The following is an 18,866-nucleotide window of genomic DNA, read 5'->3' as shown; positions in this document are numbered from 1 at the left end:
ATGTATTGCATTCCGACCCTTTGTATTCAACTCTTTAACCTACAACCTTCAGTATGGTATAACCCTCTGGGATTGCTAAAGAAAGTAGGGGTCCTGCTGCATCGTGTAGCCAAGACTCTGTGATAGCCAGAAAGTCCAGATTATCAGCCGATATCAAGTTCCAGATATCGTTCCATGTCCAGTCAGTGATCTGACATTTATTAATCCTCCTTTAAGAGGGGGGGGCACTACGATGGATTGGGTAGGATTTATTTTAGTGGGAGTAGTTAGAGGCCTCAGGACATTAAGGTCAGTGATATTTACCTTTTGGTTATTGGATCTTTTGTTGGCGGGAGGTAGGGTTCTGGTCAGGGGCTCGTGGAGTCTCGTGAGTCTTGCTCAGAGTCTAGAGATTCTGAAGGGTAGACTACATGGATTACTTTGAGGCCCACTTGAGTGACTCAGATCAGGGCGATCCATAATGGTGGGGGTAACTAAAATGATATTGGTTGAATTGTGTAGAGCTTGCTTGATGGTTGTGGGGTGGCTACCGTGAGATGTTTGGTGGATAATGAGCAGTAGACATATGTGGGTTAAGAGGCTATGGGCTATGATGTACGTGATGTGATATTGCATAGGAGATGGCTAATTATAAGTTGATGCACCTTCTCAGTGGTGTCATATGAATACACTAAACTAGGTTTATAATTTGAAGTACGAAGGCGTACGAGGGTCACTGGAGGCAGTTAGTACAAGATGCAATAGGGTGGGTCAGCTAAACTCAGGTTCGAACCTAAATATCGTAAGCTAGGTCAGGTAAGGTCAAGTGAGTATAGGATGTAATAGGCTAGTTCAGGTGCTCTCGGGTGAGTACAAAATACAATAGGCTAGTTTGAGTAAACTCAGGTTTATACCTAGATGGCGTAAGCTAGGTCTAGTAGGCTCAGGTGAGTACAAGATGTAATAGGCTCATACGGGTGGGCTCAGGTTCATGTATATATGGCGCAAGCTAGTTTAGGCAATCATACATAGTTGTATCAGTAATATGCATTCCGATCAGACCAGAGTCTGCGCAGTAGGCTGCAGTAGGCTACATTCAAAATAGGCACAGTGGGCTGCAATAGGCTAAATTCAAAACAGGCACACTTGGCTGCAATAGGCTAAATTCACCATAGGCATAATAGGTTGCAATAGGCTACATTCAAAATAGGTACAATAGGTTGCAATAAGCTAAATTCAAAATAGGCACAGTGGGCAACATCAGAGCCATTCAGGATGAGCACAGAGGAATGGTGTTGTCAGGCACATTGGGATCAGTGGGCGCAAACAGTGATGACATACAAGATTATGGCAATCAGGGTTAAGGCATTTCAGTGATTCACAAGGTAGTATACTTCCGGTGTTACATGAGTTGCGATTGATCTGACTCACTAGATCAGGACAAGGTGTGCACGTGGGTGTCTGCTGGTGAGAGACAGCAGATGGGATTATGAGAGTGCAAGGGGCAGCAAAGTGGTTACGTGCGTACAAGCCAGTTACTTACAAATAGATCAAGCTTGCATAGGAGGCTGTCTGAGTAGGCGTCAATGCGGCGCTGGGAGTATGGTATGTGCATAGCCGTGCAGAAGCAACAGTTCAGGGCTATGATACTGAGTCTTTCATTGCACACCATCTGCCATTTTCATACTTTCTAAAACTTTCAGGATTGGATTGTCAGCAAAGGTATCAGCACAGGTGGTGGGCAGCGGGCATCTTGCTTCGTGTGCCAGACATGCAGTCATATGGCCATGAAGATGAAAGGCCTAAATGTTTCTGGTATTGTGGTTGAGAGCACACAGGTCTGTCCTTGTAACTGGCATTGTTAGATGGCCGTACAGCAGCAGGCACTTTCAAGGCTGAGCGTATGCATTCACAGGTGCTGTCAGTCATATACCAGACTTAGTAATTGTGATACAGCATCAGTAATGCAGGATGTTAGATGAGAATAACTGCCAAGTTGTGCACAAAACGTACCCCGGCAAGGGGGGGCGCTGCTCACTCCGGCGAACAGAGACAAACAGGAAGCCTTGCTCCTCGGCCTTCCTCTGCAGGCCGTCTTCTGCCTGACAGTGGCTGCTGGTGGACAATGATGCTTCCTGTTGCTTAGCAACAACGACTAGCCTCGTTTTGGGGTCGCATCGCGCCAGCCATTTTGTGGTCAGGCGTAGATGCAGATCGTGACCAATAAATCAAATCAGGAGGCTGGGATCAAAAGGAAATTCAGCGAAGCAACGCGGCATGTGCAGGCAGGGTCAGGATTTGCCCTAGAGCTTCAGATGGCATGAAGGACTTCAAAGGATTACGTCTAGGTCGTCGGATGGGCGGTGGGGCATAGGTGGGTCCAGTAGGCTGCTCTAGCAGCTGTGAAGAGGAAGAGGGCTCCTGCCCTCTCCTGGATCTTTGGGAGCTGGCATGAGGATCGCAGAGGCAAACAGGAAGCCTTGCTCCTCGGACTTCCTTCTTCTTCTTCTTCTTCTTCTTCTTCTTCTTCTTCTTCTTCTTCTTCTTCTTCTTCTTCTTCTTCTTCTTCTTCTTCTTCTTCTTCTTCTTCTTCTTCTTCTTCTTCTATTTATTGTGTTGTATTTATAGATAGTGAGCTCAGACCTTGCTCTAGGAAGCAATGAAGCACTTTACAAGTCATAGGGGAAAGCCACAGTGAGGGAAGCAGAGAAACATGGAAGCAGTAAGCTAACATTGGGGAATGGGGAGGGTGAGTTATTTGGCAGCAAGAGATCTACATGCAACCCAGGGAGGCAATCGGGGGTGCGAGCAGTTCACCCATACTCAAGTTAGGTGGGGAGTGGAAGGTGTGTGGACCTAGGCATTAGGGAGGAGCCGTTCCTCAAAGTGGCGAATCTTGAGCTACTTACTGAAATGTAGAAGTGCTGGGGCGAGTGTGGTGTTGGTGGTGAGGGGGTTCCATAGTTTGCGGTCATAGGCAGAGAAGGCATGTCTTCTGACTTATAAATGATGCAGCAGCATTTGATGAATTTTGATGTGAGAACATAAGAGAAGGCACCCATCACCACAATTCTCTGAACAGTCCACTGGGTCCCTGTCAAATGCAGGATACAAATCAAAACCCTCTGTATTTCAAGCTGCAGTTTCATCAGCAAGTGTTCCCAATTGAATTCACTAAGAAGAATTGCACCACTACAAGCCTTTTAGAATCCTTTCTTCGCACAATGGAATATCAGTTCTTCATTTCAACTTGAAACCCCAAGGCGGGATCTCTTTCTCATTTATGGCAAACAAGCAATGGAAGTCATTACTATGGATATAGATCACACAAGGAGATCACTTGACTTTCGGGAAATCACTCAACAATTGATGTTCACACCACCACAACCCACACACACTGGCACACCACCACAAAGCCCGTAGCAAATGGATGTCCTTACCTACTATACACTCTGAGCTTGGATATTAATAGCCGATGGAACAAAATCAAAATATGATTTTGGACCCGAAGTCCAGCAAGAGCACTAAAACCGGCGCTAAAAAGGGAGGAACCCTTTATGGTCCATTTAAAGACACGTGCAACACACCAATGACAGCCACTTTCTCGAGCATCTTAGAGATCAGACTAAATGGGCACGGTTTCCTAAAACGTTCTCTCTCGATCTAACAGACAACACTTGTCACGTTTCCTAAACACACATATAATACATTTCACTAAACAAGGTACATGGCTTTTCAATCCTATAAAGGCCAATTTAACAAAACAATGTATTTATTTTTTCACAACAAAATGTGCCATGCAAACAGTGTATCTGTCTAGCCAAATTAATTAAATGACCCATAAAGTGTATTTTATATTCTATGATAAGATGATAAGTAAATGTACAGAACACATTTTGCACATTGAGTTAAATGTGTTGATAAGACATTGGTCATTAAATTGCTGTTACTGAAAAAAAAACATTTCAAAATGCACATTGTTTCCTGCAGGCCAATGTAAAGTTGTTAATGCAGACACCATTGTGTGGATATTGTAAATCTGTCCTGGGCTTTTCCAGAGCTCATTTCTCAAAGCAGAAGACCTAGAGGTCATATTCTTGGTAGAAAGACCCATCATTAATCAGTTACTAATTTATCAGCTGAGATAAACAGGCAACACAGTGGGTATTCAGAGACTAGGCATTGTTCTTAACCATACACAAAATAAACCGACTGCATTAAAATAACTCAGCTTTTAAGGAAGGCCAATGTTCACGAGGGGAGCTGGGTTACAGGTCATAGGTTGCTTCTTTGCTAAAAGGCTGCTTCAAAGGAACAGAGGCCTGAACCCTTTGAACTTAGTAGAGCAATAGGTTGTCATCTATTATGTGTCTGCTTCATGACATGTATTCCCTGCTAAAGTTTTCAGCACAATTTTGGGTTACTTACACATTCCAATAAACATGCATTGCACAGCTTTAAAATCAAAACATATTTGAACTGAAAGATACCAAATAATGAAATCACTGCATATTGGCTATGCCATTTGAGTTTTTTGATTGATTTAAAAATCAAACATAGATTTGAATCCAGCGAAGTGGGTGCCTCACATGCCTGTAAATATGACATACAGTGTGCGTGTGAGTTATTCATAAAAGTACATCTTTTAATAACTGTTTTGTATTACTAGCTACTCAAACATGAAGGATAGCTACAAATTCAGAATGTCCATGCAGTTATGAATATACAGGCCTCAGTAATGGTGCATTCTAAGAGAAAGATATAGTTCAGTTGACTCAGTTCATAATTCCAGAGTTGAGAAGAGAAATACATCCCTTGTCACATGGAAAATACATAGGGCTATTTGAAGTAAAGTGGAGGATTGTTGTGAATTTCGGAATATGAATTGTACCATTTTGAGGTGCTGTACAGTCAGGTCTTTCCGTGTCAAATGAAGCTGCATGGCTGGAGTTAGTCAAGTAGTAAGGCAAAATACACATGAAGTTGGGAGATTTAGTGGGAAAACTGCGTAGTAAGGGAGCTTTACAACAGAAACATGCTGATCTGGGATCCATCTACAATTATCATATGTAAATCATCTTTAAGAAGGTCTTTTCCAGAGGGAACCACATGCAGAAGCCATTCTCAAGACAGAAACAAATTGCCTGGGAGTGATTTTGAAAACAAGGGGCATGGTGTACAATGTAGCTCACAGATCTCTTGGGACTGAAATACTTCTTTCAGTATCCCAAAGAGAGTTGTATACCCATTAAAGTGGAATACCAAGGAAAGTATTTTCTACCCTCCATTCTTAGGTAAATAATGTCAATTTAAATAACCAATTTCCTATGGGTTCAAAATCAATTCCAAGATATCTATATACAGGAACATATATGATTTCGACATTATTAATGTAGAGCTTAACCCGTGTAGTTCTTTAGTTTGTATATCTAATCACGTGAGTTTTCTCTACATTGATGGTAAGACCATAGTTTTCAGAATATTCCCAAAGGGCTAGTGCTGATCTATGTAGTTCACTGATGGTGTGATCAAATACCACCAAGTCATCAGCATATGCGAGCACCAGGCAAGGAATTTTACCAATGCTCGGAGGACAGTTATTCGCCCGAGCTATTGTTAGAGGAATATCATGTACATATAAATTGTACACTAGGGGGGCAGTCAAACACCCCTGCTTCACCCCTCTATTCTGTAAAACTTCTTCGGACATATGTCTTGCTGGTCTAGTTTTAATTTTACCTTGGTATTCTGGTGTAATAACCTAAGATAATATAGGAGGTCTTTGGGGTAGCCTAGTTTTTGCAACTTCCTCCAAAGTTTTTCTCTGGGGATAGAATCAAATGCTGCTTTGAAATCGATGTAGAGTGTGTACAAGAGTGGTTGCCCACACTGTCACGCCCTACTTCGCATAATATCCATGACTAAAAGGTTATGGGTGGTAGAATAACCTTGCCTAAAACAGCATTGGAACTTACATAAGATTTTAGTACAATCCACCTATAGCTGTAGTTTTTTCAATATTAATGAGGCAAATAATTTGCTTGTAGTGTCAAGCATAGAGAGTAATCTATAATTGTTAGGATCAAGGCGATCTCCCTTTTTAAATATTGGTATTAAAATCGCCGACTGCCAAGAGCACGGGACCTTACCTTCCCTCAGGATTTTTGCAAACAAGATATTCAACAGAGTCGCCCAGAAGTCGGGGTTGCTCTTGATTACAATATCGGCCAATCCATTAGGTCCTGGAGCCCTGGACCCACCCGTGGTTGTTATATTATGTTTCCCGAGAAACCTACACCACTCAGCGCTACCAATGGGGTTAACTGTCTGCCGTGTTTTATTGCGCCTAGCTTCAGTAAGTAGCACCCAGATGTTACTTGCTTTCCTTGAGCAGATAGTCTGCACTAACCTTTGCCAGGTTTTATTTCTGTCTAGGCTTCTCTAATGTCGAAATCACATATGTTCCTGTAAATAGATATCTTGGAATTGATTTTGAACCCAAAGGTGAATATCTGATATGCAAGCGCAACCGTATGATAAGAGCTGCTCAAATCACAGCCCTTTTCAAAAGTTTCACAATAAAACAGGGAAGGTTTACCCTATGGGGAACTCGCCACCTTTATATCCAAGTATTCTCCCCTATGAAGGTGTACGGGTTGGAAGCATTAATTCAAATGGAGCTGAATTGGCTACAACTAATTGAGGGATAATGTTGGAGGAAGGTGCTGGGACTGCCTCCTTGCATTCCAATGGCTCTGCTACGACTTGAGCTTGGACTCATATCTTTAAAAGCACTGGTTCTGAAAAAGAGAGTAGGGCTCTATCTAAAAATGGTGAAGGGAACGGATAATGCTCTATTGACGACAGTCCCTCTGGAAATCAATAAAGAACGATCTACCTGCCAACTCACAAATCAAATGGAACAGTTGTTTAGCGACATCTGTTGGTCGCACCGAGCTGGGCCTCTCACTGAGGCAATGCAAGCGGCATTGGGAAGACGGGTTGAGCTATGGGACTGGCTGGAGAGCTACGAACATCGCCACAAGTTAAAAAGATATAATTTTGTACAATCTAGATTATACACATTCAAGAAATCACAACACTATCTGATACTATGCCCGTCCCATTGGCTGAGAAGATTTATACTCTTATTAAGACTAGAACATCTTTCCATTAAGATGACTACGGGGGTGACAGACAATATACCCAAAGAACTGTGATTCTGTTGCCTCTGTAAGAAACAGGAAATACCTGAGAGAGCTAAGCACGTCCTCACCGAATGCCAGGTAATGGTGGGTGACATTAAACAACTGTTGGGAAAGTATGTGCACAATTGCGATTCCATAGGGGAGACTTGGTTTTGGAACCATTGTGTTAACACTGAAAGCATGCGCCTGTTAACTGCATTATATAACATCTGGATGAAGGTGGAAGTCAAATTGGGCATATCACTATGAAGTATCCTATGATATACACAGGCCCTGTTTGTACAGCGAGAATGTGGTAATGAAGAATGAGGTGAAACTTGGATTATTATACCAAGACTAAGGGATAAAAGATTATTATTATGTAGCATTTAATTTGATTTTGCTAAAATGTATTTTATTTTATCTTAGTAATGTATATATTTTGCTTGTTTTTACATGGTTTATATTGTTATGATTTATATGTGTAAAGTTTATTATTGAAACAAAATCACATTACAGATATTATTATTCTAACCCATTTCAGTTTTCCAAATGACTTAAACAAAGGTCGGGGAGCCACTCTACTGAGAATGAACACAGCTCAGATTGGGTCTGCAACTACGTTTTAGCTTTTTAGCCTACTGTACCTTTCACAAATGAGAAATATCCATTTACATATCAGTCTGGTCGTGACAAATTGGATTCTCCCCTGAAGGAGTCCAAGGATGAGTAGGGATAGAAATCCCACTCAGACTTCACACTTTTACAAACCAAGACCCAAAACAATCATAAAGGTAGAACAGGCACTGTTAAGAGATATACCTCTTGTGCTTTTTGTGGGCCAAGAGAAGTCTATGCTCTTAGGAAGGGTGTGAATGTGATTCAGTAGCAAACCAAAAAGCACAGCATAACAGTCCAAAATAAAGGGACTATCCAATCGAAGTTCTATACAAATAGATATACTTTCATTAAACACTGCATCTGCAATATAACAGAGTAGATAATATTGTATAAAACCCACCCATGTCAAAATAGAGACAAGATGCAACAGACTGAAGAAAGCATCACTCTGAGTATGAAAACATGGTGCATAGTCCAATTACCAACCACAAAAAAGGACATGTCTTTGGGTGAAAGAAGGTGTTGAGGTGACCTAACCAGTCTCTAAGGTCCCAACTGAGTGAGGCAGCACTTTTGGGTTAACACTACCTGCTTTTGGTTGTTGGTAGATTGACGGATGTCAAACCCGGTGTCGTACATAAATGCGAGCGGGTCAGGCTCTGTTTGGGCACACTGGATCGTGTTGGCCCACTAAACAAGCCTGTGTCGTGTAGGCGCAAATGCGGTTGCTCTGTCAGTTAAAGGGAGACTCTCAGTGATGCAGGTCAGGACAGTCTCAAGATCTCTTTGCAGTTGTTCCCGCTGAGAGGGGTCAATGCGTGATGCTCCAGCAGTTCGAGTTGGCAGGCAGCGATCAGCAATGGTGGTGATCTAGGGTGCGTCAATGTGCAGTTCGGTGAAATTGCCGTTCAAGTGCTAGCTGGGCCGAGTAGTGTTTGCAACCCCTGGTCAGAGTTGCCATGAGACTCACCAGTGATTTGCATCTGGTCCCGGCGTAGAGCTGTAACCTCGGGCCATGCAACTATTGGGTGCAGCAAGCGCACAATGCAGCATCAAGCTAATTTAAGCACACATAATAGTTTGGACTGGTGGAGGAGTGCAAAATCCAGTGGCAACATCTTCTCTATTGTTCATTATGTGGTGAACATGGAGTGACTGGTTTGGTGCATGAGAACAGAGAGCTTCAGCTGATCTGGATCTCCAGCTGCTCTGAGGCCCATTCAGAGGGACTCGAGGAGAGGAGGGTTCAGTTTAGCGTCTGCTCTCCCAGCTTTAGGATATTCCAGTGCAGGGTGCCAGATCCTAGTCCATAGCAAAGGTTCACCCCCCAATGTACAGTGGGAGTGGAAAGGAAGCAGATGTGACTTTTGCCTTGTAGGTTTATACCTTCCTTAAAGGCAAAACCCTGCAGATGATTGGACTAAAGCTATCCCGTCTTAGTGGTCCAGTCATTGTTTTTTAAAGAAGTGGAATTTGCCCTTCTGACATTAAACCCAAAGTGCTTCGCTCTAGAGGAAGTGGAGGGGACAGGAAGGAGAGAGAGCAGCAGAGAAAAAAACAACAAAATGGTGGTAGTGTCCTTCCACTGAACAGATTGCTCCTGATTACTGTAGCTCCACCCCTTTCCTCTCAGTAGGATAAAAGGCCTTTAGACATGCATCACCCTGGTGTGAGGCTGCTTCCTATGAATGGGTGTTCTCCATTGATGCCTGGGCATGGCCATTCCGCTTCCTGTTCTGTCTGCCGCAACCAACTGGCCTGAATACACAGCACCTTCTCCAGCTGAGCTTGGCTAACAGGGGCTGACACATTTGTGATATCAATTTGGATGTGGCTGTAATAATTATGAGAGTGCCATCCACCATACCCTAACTCGGGTATGTCTTATATTTAAAGAGTATTCTGCCACCAGGTGGTAGACCCATACAATTTACTGTTTTGGAACAGTGGTGCATATCTTAAGTGCAGCCCCTGCACTGCCTAGCTGCCACTGCAGCTGTCCAATGGGCATTTGTGACCTCTCAACCTACTCTGTGCCACTTGAAGGTCAGGTGCAAATCAGGGTACTGATGCTGCAGGACACAATTACACATTATGCTTTTGGAATGGAGCGTCCGAAAAGGGAATCTGATCAGCAGATTTACCTTTCATAAATGTAATTCCCCACATCATTTTATTAATTTAATAAAAATAAAAACAGTCAGGGCTCCTATACCTTGCAAATGGCAATCTGGCACACTGGTCCCACCAAAAACGGCAGTCCAGCACCAAATAAATGCTAGACAATTCTCCTCTGATCAAACGTACCAACAACAACCCCAGACATGTGTTTTGGCCTAGTTAGGCTTCATTATTGAGGTTAAGCTGTGCCTCTCCAAGCACAGTAAGGAACAGGTCAAAGGTTTCTTTATTTTGAACCTCTCAAAACCTAAATTGTCCCTTAATATCTTGGCTCTGATCTAAAGAAAAGAAATCTAAAAGAGTGCTTGTCGGGATGTTTTACAAAATAACTCAAGTCAGTGGTCTAAAAACCTATTCTGGTCTGACTTCTGTCAGTACAACTTCATACAAAAAATTAACCTACTCCGATCAAAGGTACAATAAGAGCCATTGCCCAAACAAAGGTATAGGGCTGGTTTCTGACCCCACTGTAATGTCCCTTTCTAGAAAGACAAGGGGTTCCTTGCCCCATTGAAAGGTTCCAGTCAGGACACCAAGTTTCTCTTACATATTCTGGCTAGTCTCATTTTTTGGGGATTTACAGACACTCTGGGGGTCATTACGACCCAGGCGGTAACCATGGCGCTACTTGCGCCATGGTTGCAGCTGGTATTTTACCGATTCCGCCAATGGTAAATGGGGAATTACCGCCCCATTCCAAGGTTGGCGGGGTGGTAATTCCCCATTTACCATTGGCCCTTCCCCATTCCCATTTTTGCCCCATAGGGCTCAATGGGAATGGGGAAGGGGTTAATTACGGTACCGCAAATTGCGGTATAGACCAGCCATTAAGGTCAGGAGCCGCAAAGGGACCTCGTAGTAAGGCCTGGGTCGTAATGAGGCCCTCTGTCTCAGTCTTTAGTCTGCATCCAATCATTGGGTGCTTCCAGGTGTGCACGACCACACTATGTATTATCCAGGTGATCCCCTCCCAGGAATCTTGCTGTGTTCTCTCCAATTAGTTGTCCACTAGTTGTCACCCCACACAGTGTCTCAGGTTTCTCACCCACCTTGGTGGCTGGCTGCTTTCACTCCACCATGGGACTGTCTTTCAGCCTTCTTGGGGTTGGTCCCTCTCCTATCCTTGGGGTTGGTCGTTCACCCCACCTTGAGGTTTGTATTTCACTCTGCCTTGGGGTTGTTTTATAACCCCACCTTGAGGTCTGTATTTGACCCAACCTTGAGGTCGTTCTCTTACCCTGTCTTGGGGGGTCACCTGGGGCTTTTCTGCCAAACAACCAGTTCTCTAGAGTGATAGTGTACCTTCTGGTCTGAGCTTTGCTCCTCTGAGCAGGCATTCCAGGGTGGCAATGCAGTTTCAATTCCCTTACTTCTTCTATAGTTTCTGGTTGGTTTGGAGCCTTGCATGCTTTCCTATTGCACTCATACAGGGCTTCCGCATCTGTTTCGCACTGATTGGGAACCATCCTCCGCTCAAGGATCTCAAAGATCTGACCTTTCCGGTCTGTCTCCGAGCAGGGATGATGTGTGTTGCACTGGCGTGTCCGTACCTTGGTTCAGCACGCTTAGTGTGTTCTTATGGTCTCTTGCCACACCTCCTAAAAGGAGGTTTTCTGGCCTCACTAATCCGCTGGCTGCTCTCCTCTCTTCCATCAAAGCTGATTGGTACATTATTTTCCTCACAATAAAGGTGTGTGGTAGTCCACCAGACTTTACTTTACTAAATTTGTATTGCGCAGCCCAAGGACCCGAAGGCTTAAGGGCGCATAACAGGACCGAACAAAACACTCAACACGTGTGCTATTGGGATATACCACCGAGCAAAAGAGAGAAAAGGCAGCTGGCATAAACCCTAAACAAACAGAAATGTTTTCAATTTCCTTTTGAAAACCTCTCTAAATTCAATGTCTCTTAGCTAGAGTGGTAAATCGTTCCAAGCCCTTGGAGCAATAGCATAGAAGTCTCCATTAGAGGCCTTCTCGGGCCTACACTTAGGGATCATCAACTGTTCCTGTTTGCTAGACCTCAATGTTCTCCCATTGGTTTTCTTTGAGAGCATGCTTTGAAAATAGCCAGGCATCTTCCCCTGTCTACACTTCTGCATGATGACCAAGAGACTAAAACACATTCTCGACTCGATTGGGAGCCAGTGGAGAGCCCGTCTAGCAGACGAGACATGATTTCTCTGAGGTAGGCCAACAACATGCCTCACAGCACCATTCTGAGAGACCTGCAGCCTTTTGCAGAGAGATTTGTTAATGCCCACTAATAGGCTAGAGCAGTAATCTATCCTCAACCCCACAATCACTCTTGCCAGAGTCTCAGCATTGGCTTGAGGGATGAGGGGTCTGAGGTGGGCTAGTAGCAGTGAAATAAGCACATGAGGATACTATACATCCCGCATGAGGTTCCATGGTGAGATGTTGATCAAAAATGACCCCCAGCTTTTTAACTTTCTTTAGAGGGGTAATTTGTCCACCACCAATATAGAAGCTATCATATGTAGAACCAAGTTTCTGAATCATGTGGGGAGAGGCAACCACGAGCAACTCTGTTTTCTCTTTATTCAGGGCAAGTTTGTTATGTACCATCCAGGTCTCAATCAGTCCATAGATTTTATTAATCGGGGGTTTGTTCAAAACATGATTAGCAGTCAATGGGAACACACAATGGTTTTCATCAGCGTAGTTTGTAAATATTATCCCCTCATGGCCTAACATTGCAAAAAAAGGGACTGTAAACAAGTTATATAGGTATGGAAAAGTACATAATCCCTGTGGAACCCCAAAGTGAATATCAATAGACTTTGCCTCGGCTTCTTGATAGAAGACTCTGCTAACCTGGTTATTCAGACCCTGATCTGCTTTAGGCAAAACATTTGTGACCGCCTCCAACCTGGTGGCCAAGATGTTATGGTCCACCAGGTTGAAGGCCGCAGATAGATCCAGCAACATCAATAAGGAGGCTTTTTTTGTGTCCATGCGGTTCAATAGCCTTGATTTTAGTTACAACAGGGCCGTCTATGTTCAAAAACCTGCCCAGAACCCTAATTGATGTTCATGTAAAATTGGATATTTCTTCAAGTGCTCAGCTATCTGTCTGTAGGCTACTTGATCCAAAACCTTGAGGAGAAAAGGGGTATTTGTAATAGGTCTGAAGTTGTTTGGCGAGTCAGTAGATAGGCCAGTTTATTTGCATATGGGCATAACCCAGGCATTTTTCAAATCATAAGGAACAACACCCTTTCTCAAAGAGGCATTAACAAATGAGAAAATTGCTCCCAGTAGTCTTAATAATCATGCCTGCAGAGGAGTCATGTTTGCATTTGGAAACGTTTAGCTGTTTAATAATTAATGACAATTTGTCTACTGTGATGGGGTAAAATTAAAAGAGGGGAATAGAGTGGCATCTCTCAAACAACCATCCAGAGACTTCTGACTTAGTGTTTGCTAGATCAAGTTGTGTTTTTGTAATATCAGCCCTGATATTCTTGAGCTTGCCTTGCAAAGCCTGCTGAATCCCTTCACACAAAACATTATCCTTACTCACCAAACCAGGGTCCGTTTGGTTTGTGGAGCCTTGTTCCTTGAGAATTTTGAATAACTCTCTTGTATCCAATTGGGCATTCTTAATTTTATTATTAAAGCCATTCTTTTTTGCCACAATTATAGCGTTTCTATAGTTCTTTACAGCTACCTTATATGCTGTCAAGGAAGACTGGGTTTGCTGAGCTTTCCAAACATAAAAATGTTTCAAAGTTTTTAGACTTTTACAATCAGGTGAAAACCATAAATTACATTTAAAGTCTTGTCTATTTTTTCTTTTTTGGGGTGCCGACCTGTTTGCAACTGACTCCAAATTTGAGAGGATAGATCCAGCCATCTTGTCAGGGGTGGCAGAGTCAGAGAAATTACCCATTGAAATAAGCAGAGGTTCAATCCTATCACCTGAGATGTTTTTATAGTTTCGAGTCACGACCTTGGTCATAGTTCTATTTAGTTCTATTTTTTACTCTAATGGGAAAGTCCACTAGCACATTAAATTCAACAAAGAAATGGTCAGACCAGGGGCATGTGGAAACTGAAACATCACTCGCCCTGAACCTATGGCAGGTGACCCAATCTAACGTATGCCCTAGGCAATGAGTAGGCGTGTGAATTACATGATCAAATCCAAACCCTGATCATCAGTGTACCCTTACCAAAGGTTAATATCAGCCATGATCAGGACGTTTGAATTAGGTTTCCATAGAGGGAGAAAATAACTGGAGAGGCCAGCTAGTAAATCCTCAGCCATAGTGGGGGGCCTATATATCACCGATACAATGAGCTTTGCTTCTGCATTCAAACCAATTTTAATACGTCAGAAGGGTCAGAAACCACAACAGCTATTTGTGTATACAGTTGCTAGTTATTGCAAAGGTTAACTCCCATATAACCAATTATGCTGTTAGGTTCTTGCAATAAAAGAGTATTACATAGTTGTCTATCTAGGGATTGCCTGTCCTCTAAGGTGGGGACACTCCCAGTGAGATCCCACTTGCCCTATCCCCTATGGGGTGTAATGCTTACCAGGCTCACCTCCCTTGTCCTAAGGGGGGTGGCAACCCCTTGGAGAGGGGGGGAAAATTCCCTGGACTCATCACAGGGGGAATAGATGGGACAGTGAAACCTCCTTTGCACTTAATCAGTTATGTACGTAAGAGAGGGTGTCTTCCTTGTCATCCATCCACCTCGTGCACTTGAGACTAACTATTCTCATGGTCAATATATAAATTGTTGCTTGATCAAAATAAAAAAAGAACCAAAATGAATTACATGCCTGAGATTTGCTTTTGCAGAGTGCCAGGCATGTGAGTTGAAGTAGCTTACTCACAAATTAAATCCAGGTACTATTTTAATACACTTATCAGCCTTTAATGAATGATAGTGTGCCTGTAAAATCCCATGTTTCTATTTTACACTCTGTGTATGTGGAACTGTTGGCACTGTGTATCCACATTGGTGTATGATCTACTAGAACAACAAGTACAATTTGGCAAACTAGAATTTGGTTTAGCAATTAACAGGAAACTACACTAGTCAACTAAAGCAGTTTTACCCGGCAGAGAGGAATTGTGGGTATACTCTCTAGCCATAGGGTGGTGTATTTGCCATAGATCTATGTATTATTTATTTATTTATTTATTTACTGAGCATTATTATTAGGCGCATATACAACAGAATGGTGTTTCCAAGCTATTATCAGGTAAGACATCAATGTGGTTGCCTATGATGACTGGAAGCATGATTGAACCTGTCTGATTCAGTCTAAAATATCAATGTGATGCTGGAAATCCATAAGAGGGACAGGGCCACCATGTTCTTTTCCTGTAGTCCTTTTATCATTTTATAATCCCTAATTTTCTCCATGTGGGACTCCTGGTAGTGCAGCTCTTTCTCTTTTGACCCTTGGGATACCCTTACGGAACCCATGGGTGGGGGTACAACCCTGTACTCCCAGTGTATGTTTTTGAGCACCTGTGTATGCAGGTTCAATATCCAGTGTTTCATACTGCAGATAAGTTAAATTGTTAATAAATGATTAAGGCCACTGACGTTGATAGTTATAATGTTATGATCAATCTATGAGGAATGTAAAGACTGTGGGCCTCATTACAATTTGGCCGGTGTCCAAGCGGTAAATCCCTGGAATACTGCCCAAACAAATTACTGTTACTGCCACTTGGTCTGCCAGACTACAAGTGGTGGTGGCTGTGTAATTCACCATTTAATTTGAGTCCATTGGACTCAATGGGGCTTTTTTGGCAGAATTACCGGGGGGGGGTTTCTGCTGAGGTAACTCTGACAAATCTGCCGATTTTTTTTCCTGGAGGCACATACTCCACTCCATGCCCAAACCCTTAATTTGGCGTAGTGGTAAAGTTGGCAGTAACAGAGTTACCACTTTGTCACTTACTGCAAAACCCGTAATGAGGCCCAATGAATTGTGTTGATACCATAATTTCAGAATTTTCATTCTATCTCTGCTAACATATCTTTCTAAACTGCTGGAACATCTTGAGCATGCTCAACGTTCTGTCTAATTTCATTCACATGATCTAATCCATTCTAATTAATCTAGTTTGCGGTCTGGATATTCTACTGAAACTGCCCTTTCTGTATCTGATCACATTCCTCATGCATGCCGCTGTAAATGTTCCTTCCTTGCTGATTTTGCTTGACCTTAGTGCCACATTCGACACTGTTGATCACTCCACTTTACTTTCAACTCTGTGTTCCCTTGGGTTTTCTGGTACTGTTCTAAAGTGGTTGTCTTCTTATCCTGCTATCTCTCTTTCTCTGTTTCTTGGAATGGTCTAATTTCTCGCTCATTCTCTTATCCTCATCGTGTTCCTCAGAGGTCTGGTCTGAGTCCTGTTTTATTTATGGTCAATTCCTCTTTGCTCTCTTCTTTAATCCCAGATTTTGGTTTCCAGTTTCATCTGTATGCCTACAATACATAGATTCTTCTGTTTTCCCTCCTTTCAATTACCTTATTCACTCTTGTTTTGCTAACTCTTCTTGGATGTCTTCTCGTTTTCTTTATCTACATTTTAAAAAATGAAATTTTATTTGTTCATTCTTCTTCAAAAATGTCCCAGATATTGATAATTTTCTTTTCTCCACTGTGTCTCCCCTTATCATCTCAGGCATGCAATTTATGAGTCTTATATGAGCCCTCCTTTTCCTTTAAGGCTCAAATCCCCCACAGTGTATCGTGCGTGTTGTTTCCATTTATGTAATACCCTTTGCTTACTTTTTCATTTGCCAAAACATTGTTTCAATATTTTGTTTTGCCCGATCTGTATTACTGTTGTTCACTCTATGTTGGGCCTCCTATGTTTTCCTTTTTTCCGCTACCTTTGCTTCTACATTTCAGTTTGGATTTTCTGATTCAGGAGCGTTGCAGATTTTATTTTATTTTTCTTGTCTTCGAATGTATTCATGCTCTTGCTCTCCCCTACTTATGTGCCAGATCTCACTTTATCAACCAACGGGCAATCTTTGCTCTGCTTGCCAGTTTTTTCTCTCTGTTGATTACCCTCCTTGTGCTGCATCCCATTTTTGTTCTGATCACTGCTTGCTTCTAAATTGTGGAATGCTCCACCTTTGGCTACCCATTCCCGCTCTAATCTTTCACAATTTCAAAAGCGTCTAAAAAATGTTTACCTCCAGATTTCTTTCTCTGAATAATGTCTTGGAAAGTGTTGTGTGATTCCTTTTAGTCATTGATTCTTTTTTCATCTGCTGTACCGTTCTTAATGTTGTGAAATGCTTTGGATAAAAGCGTTGTATAAATGTAGCAGGTAAATAAATAAGTGAAGAGACAACACGTTTGCATTTCATTTTATTTCTCACAGCCCTGGAGTTAGATTTGCCACAGACAAATGGAGCATGGTGACATCACACATGCAAGTAGCCCTGTTAAATCATTATAAACAAGTCACCATTAACAAAGCAGTAAACAAGACATCTAGGCCAAAACTAGGGTTAGCAATTACTAATGACTAAAGTAAATCAAACTCACACATATAGTGCACATAATTTCTGTTCATGGAGATTGTGAGCTCACATCCAAACTGTTGCATATTCGTAATTGTTAACATGAGGAAACATTGAAAATTATTGCATAGGTTGCTGGAGGACTTTTGGGTACATTTTCAAAAGCAAACAGAGGTCTGCAGTTCACCCAGGTTATACATGTCGTCATATAATCAAGGAGGGATAGCGTGTGCACATGAGTAATCCTACTTGAAAGAACAAAACTGTAGGGAGAATATTGCATCATTACATAGAAATAGAGTGATCTATGTTAAGTTGCTGTGAGTGAGTTGACTTGAGTGAGATTTGGGATTTATTTTAGGCGTGATCATCCCTTCTGGGAGTCAGTCGGGGGAGTCAGTCGGTGGGGGGGTTACCTGTCCCACATTTGCTTATGATATTCTGATCGTGAACAAGCCTGTGAAGCATGTGAAGGTTCTCTACTTGCTTATATGGTCATTATGCTTCCTGGTCATGTGGCCAAAGATAAATGTTCAATGCTTCGGATTTTAGGAATTCTATGCTTTACCTCCCTTGGTGACTATTATTTATGGAAGCTCTAACACGCCATATTTGAGATCTCATTTTTTAAGCTCACATGACTGCTTCTGGAGCCAGTTTCTTTTCCCCCTCGTTGACATAAAGTTGTAATGACATCCTTAATGAAAAGGATGTATCTTGTTGGCCAATTTTACAATCAATAGCAAATGCTAAGGTTAGAGGAGACAAATAAGGAGTGCCCTGGGTCTGTTTCCCTTAGTTGGTTGCAGTGTTTTCATCCTGTGTGCTCTTTTGATTTCCATGAAGAGTCAAAGGTTGTACGGAGCAAGCTCTGAAACCACCAGTCCAATAAAGAGACTGGATCTTTTCCTTCAAAGTATACTTGGAAAAAGGCATATGCTGCCCCAGCAGGGGAGGTCTTCCAGGAATGTGCTAGCTACCACTAATTCCGTGACTTTGAATTAAAGATGCCCAAGGCCTTCCACTATTTCCTCTACTGCTGAGATGTTTCCCATCTTCCTTAGCGGTGCCCACTTGTTACCCAAAAACTTCTCACAGGCTTGTAAAATGCGCATGGGGTACTGAGGTGCACGCATTAGTTTAGTCCACTGTGTTTAAACAATTCCAGCATTCATCGCTCCAGGGTCATCTGATCTGGTTCCATGGTGTTCCTCATGGGATGTAAGCCAGAAGGTAATGACAGTGTCACTGATCCGGGAGGAGTCAAAACCGCCAGCTGGAGGGTGTGATCTGCATCACATCACCTATATGCTCGATCAAAATCTCGGTGCTTACATACTCAATTCACTGTTAT

Source organism: Ambystoma mexicanum, chromosome 7q (genome assembly GCF_040938575.1).
Source record: "Ambystoma mexicanum isolate Mex_15411 chromosome 7q, UKY_AmexF1_1, whole genome shotgun sequence".
NCBI lineage: Eukaryota > Metazoa > Chordata > Amphibia > Caudata > Ambystomatidae > Ambystoma > Ambystoma mexicanum.
The sequence above is the reverse complement of the archived record's forward strand: the minus strand, read 5'-3'. Positions refer to the sequence as shown.